Here is a 5,020-nt window from a genome sequence, read left to right as displayed (position 1 = left end):
GCAGTTCCTTTGGGATTCTTAGTCAGCCTAGGAAATCCAGCTCATCCTGTCTCTCAGTACCCCCCTCAACAGGAAAACCCAAGTGCTGTTGGGGAGGTTGGCCTATGACCACTCTAACTGCTTCCTTTTCCTATGTTCAGGTGTATAATGGCCCCTGCTTTTGCTAGAATGTCTCTCCCTAACAAGGGAGTGTGGCTTTCAGGCATAATTAGAAAAGTATGTGAAAAGAATAAAGCTCCCCAGTCACAGCTTAGTGCCTGGGAGAAGTATCTAGTGACTGGCTGTCCTAGGACCCCTCGGATAGTGACAGATCTGGAGGACAGTTGTCCCGGACAGGAGAGTAAGACTGAGAAGGCCGCGCCAGTGTCCAGGAGACAGTTAACCTCCTAGCCCTCAATGGTCAAGCATACCCGGGGCTCTGTGAGGGTGATGGCATGGGCTGGCGCTTGCCCCCAGCCACCCTCAGCCCTGCTGCTGGATCATCTGGTTAGTGGCTTCTGACACAGAGGACCTTCATCCCCTGGGGCAGTGGGCCTTCCAGTGATTCCCTTGACATAAGGGGCATGGACAAGGGGGCGGCTTACTTCTACTTGGACAATCTTTTTTAAAGTGTCCTTGTAGACCACACTGGAAGCAAGCCCTATTAGGCATTCGATTTGCCCAGCTTTTCCTTTTTCCAGAGCCTCCAAAGTCCGCTTGCCTGAGGGCCATGACTAAAGCGGTGGCCTTTTTTTATCCCATTTGTCCTGTTCCGCCTGCTCCTCCTGATCTCTATTTTAAAAAACCGAGGTTGCCAAGTTCAAGAGGGTTTCTAAGTTTTCCTCTGGGCCTAAGGTGGACTTTTGAAATTTTTTTCTAATGTCTGCAGCTGAGTGATAAATTTATCCTTTAGGATTAGTTGGCCTTCAATAGAGTCAGGTGACAGGGAGATACGCTTCTTCAATGCCTCCCTTAGTCTCTCCAGAAAGGCAGTAGGATTTTCTTCCCTTTCCTGTGTTATAGTGGACATCATTGAATAATTCACAGGCTTCTTCCTAGTTTTCCTTAGTCCTTCTAGCACGCAAGTTAGCAAATGTCTGCGGCACCAATCTCAATGTTCTGATTCTGTGTCCCGGTGAGGGTCTACACTGGGAACTGCCTACTGGCCTGTGGGGAATTGTTCTCTTTCCTCTGTTGTCATCCTATCATTGACCTGACTGAGATATCAGAGATCGCCAAACTCTCAGGCTGCATTTATGGCAGCACTTCTCTCATTTGGGGTTAGTGTCTGATTTAGCAGTAACGTTATATCTCTCCATGTCAGACCAAAGGATTGCCCTAACCCTTGCAAAACATCAATATAGCCATCAGGATTATCTGAGAATTTAACTAGGTCTATTTTAATTTGCTTTAAGTCTGAGAGAGAAAAAGGTACATGCACGCTGGCTGGGCCGAATTCTGCTCCTCCCACTGCTTGGAGGGGGCATAATCGGGGAATATTGGCACTCTTTGGTTCATTGTTTACCCCTTTATCTATCTCCTTTTGGATCGTTTGGGTTGAAGCGGGGTCCTTATTAGTTGGGGAAGAGTCTGGGGGACGCTGGGGTAGGGAGGTAGTCTGAGGGCTTCCTGTAGGACATAAATCACACTTTTTACATAATTGCGAGTTATCTCTTAATGAAAAGAAAGTTTGCACATATGGCACTTCACTCCATTTGCCCTCCTTTCTACAGAAGAAGTCTAGCTGTAAGATGGTGTTATAATTTATACTTCCCTCGGGAAGCCAGGTTTCTCCCACTTGAAGAGGATGTCGTGGCCAGGTGGTAATGTAGAAAAATAAAAGTCATTTATTTCTAAGTCTCTGAGGGTCAAATTGGTCCTAATTCTCCAGAATACATCTTAGGGGTGTTTTTGCCTTGGGGTTGGGGGAACATTTCCCATCTGAAGAAAGAACATAGGTATGCCAGCACCCCTAGTCATTTTCTGATGAGCAGTAGTCCTAGAGCGTCCTCTAAGGGCCTAATGCTTATTCTTTTCCAGGGTGCATAACCACCCATGGACCTCTGCTTATCGGATTAGTTACGATCACCGATGTAGCAGTCCTGCAGCTGTTTTCCTGCCTCTCTTGACCATAAAGAAAGGGGTCCAGGCTGCTGGATTCTAGTGGTCCTTTACCAGCATACCCAACATTGCCTTTGCTCTCAGGGGTGAGTTACTTTCCAGGGTGCATAACCACCCATGGACCTCTGCTTATAGGATTAGTTACGCTCACCAATGTAGCAGCCCTGCACCTGTTTTCCCGTCTCTCTTGACCACAAAGAAAGGGGTCTGGGCTGCTGGATTCTAGTGGTCCTTTACCAGCATACCCAAAATTGCCTTTGCCCTCAGGAGTGAGTCCTAGAGCTGGGCTGGGTTCCTGAGTATTTCATAACAACCCAGCTGCCCCATAAGATGCATTCCCATAAACAACAGTTCTTATGCAAATTCGTTTCTGAGAGGGTGTAGCGAACCTTTGAGTCAGGATTGAGATAGTCTTTTGATTCTGTAAGTACTTTAAGGCTTGGCTGAGTGCAAACAGCTGGCACGTTTGAGGAGACCAATTATTAGGCAATTTTTCTAACTCTGCTTCCACACGAGTCTCTGTATCAATTACTGAATACCCATGGTGGTTTTGTCTCAATCACCTGGGAGGAACCATCTATCCTCCTCTCCTGAAGGGAGTTCCTCCTAGGTCTGCTCGGACCTTCGTATGGTAATTAAGATTTAAATCCCCTGTTAGGAAATCTGCTGGGTTAAGGGAATTATCAGTGGTTGGAGTTACATTAGCCTTTTCTAACATAATAGCCCCATACTTTAAGATTTTTGATGTATAAACAACGGCTTTTGGCTTTTTTGTTTTTTTCCTTTTTTGACTTAGAATAATTCTGAACTGGTGAGGTGTGCACACAACAAGGTTTCCTCTAAAAGTTACTTTTCTACTTTTAGCAAAGCAGTTGCCGCTACCGACTGAATGCATTTGGCCCATCCGTGGGTTACTGGGTTAAGGATTTGCTACACCCTTATTTACACTGACAACAAAGTGGCAATTATCAATTACAGGTTTTAAATTTACCCTGGCTTTTAAAGGAATAGGGCACCCTTTTTTTTTTTTTTTTTTAACTATTTCTATCTTTTTCTTTCTTTTTCTCTTTGACTCCCTCTTTGTCTTTCTCTGTCTCCCTCTCCCTCTCTCTCTCTCTCTCTCTCCATCTCTCTGTCTCTCTCTCTCTTAGCCATTATAAACTTGGGGCCCTGGCAAGGGTGGTGGGGAATGGGTCCCACATAACTGCCCATGTCAAGAGCTGTATACCTAAATCGGGAGGGACACCAGGTATAAGACTCCCGGGTTATAGCCTAGGTGCCTAATGACACACATAGAGCTTCCTTAGATCCCTTTGGAGATACAACTTGCCAGAGGAAATGAAAGTCTGAACCATTAGTACCTAGGAGGCAGGGATCAGAGAAAGTAGATTCAGAGGTAAGGAGAATTTTGGGGCTACACCTTGAAGAAAGTCATGGTTGGAACCCAGGAAGTAAGGGTCAGAAGGAAAGGTAGGGGCGCAGGCATGGGTGACTGCTGAGTAGAGACTGGCTGCGCCATGATCTCAACCCGCTACTGCCGGGAGTTCCGGACGACAGCTTTCTGCCTCGTCAGCGCTCGGCTTCCCCAAGAAAACTGAAAGTGGAAGCTGGCTAGAGGCAGACCAACGTCCCCAATAGAAGGGTTGGGGGTTGTTAGAAAGCCCTTCCCCAGACAGCCTCACACCTGAGTCTTAAGTCCGGTGGTCACGCTAATCGTTTTTAACTGGCCGACAGGTGCCCGGTATTTTCCTCCAAGTCTAAGGAAGGATAGGACAGAATAGCAAGAGAAAGTGGTCCAATATTACTCACCGCTTTGGATGTCCCTTCGTGGTCTCCAAAATGTTACCAGGGGTCCTTGCTCCCAGAGCTCCCAAGATGGTGGTAGGCTACTTCCAAAACGGCGGCAGGTCACTTCCAAGATGGTGGCAAGCCTCGTATTCTCTGACCTGAGGTTCTTGGCCTCACAGGATTCCAGGGAATGGAATCTTGGGCCGTGTGGTGAGTGTTATAGCTCTATTAGAAGTCATGGGTCACGGAAGAGAACCTTGGAACACAGTGACTAGTGTTCAGCTCAATTAGGACGAACCCGGGCACTTAGCAGTGCAGGAAAAATGGCAAGCCTTTAGCCCGATCGGGAGTGGTAATGGGCGCCTCACTGGATCAGGAGCACAGCGGACACCCTGCCGGACCCGGAGGGATGGGAGTCAGTGGTAGGTCTGCGACGGAGGCAAACAGCAGTGGTGGATGGCGAGCAAAAGCTCAGCTCAAGCCATAACAAACATGGACCAGAAGAGTGCAGTTGCAAGATTTAATAGAGTGAAATAGTGTGAAAACAGAGCTCCCATACAAAGGGAGGGGACCCAAAGGGGGTTGCCCTAATTTTCTGTTTTATGACATCTATTTTTAATTTGAAAAATAAAAATTCTCTCTCTATATATGTGATAAATAACATGATGTTTTGAATGACTACATTTAGCTGGTTAATATGTATGTTACCTTATATATTTATCATTTTTTGTAGTGAGAACACTAAAAATCCAATCTCTTAGCAATATTCCAGTGTACAACACATTATTTTTAGCTATAGTCTTCACATTGTATAATAGATCTCTTGAACTTATTTCTCCTATATAACTAAATATTTGTAGCCTTTTACTAAGATCTCCCTAGTCCCCTAACCAACCACCCCAGTCCCCGTTAATGACCAATCTACCCTCTGATTCTATGAGCTCAAATTTCTTAGATTATACATATATATGGGATTATGTGGTAGTTGTCTTCATGTGCCTGGCTTATTTTACTTAACATAATGTCCTCCAGGTTCATCCATGTTGTCACAAATAACATAATTTCCTTTGTTTTTCAGGCTGAATTACTATTCAGTACATTACATTCAGTTCCCTTATGTACTTATAAGAAA

At 45.6% G+C, this 5,020-nt stretch overlaps 1 pseudogene; it reads right to left on the bottom strand.

Annotated features, from left to right (window-relative positions):
• Positions 1–829: 829 nt before the first annotated feature.
• On the bottom strand, positions 830–1,920 carry LOC129393669 (uncharacterized; annotated as a pseudogene).
• Positions 1,921–5,020: the final 3,100 nt, after the last annotated feature.

The sequence above is a fragment of the Pan paniscus genome, chromosome 14 (assembly GCF_029289425.2).
Source record: "Pan paniscus chromosome 14, NHGRI_mPanPan1-v2.0_pri, whole genome shotgun sequence".
Classification (NCBI taxonomy): Eukaryota; Metazoa; Chordata; class Mammalia; order Primates; family Hominidae; genus Pan; species Pan paniscus.
This window is presented reverse-complemented; position numbering and strand designations above follow the sequence as displayed.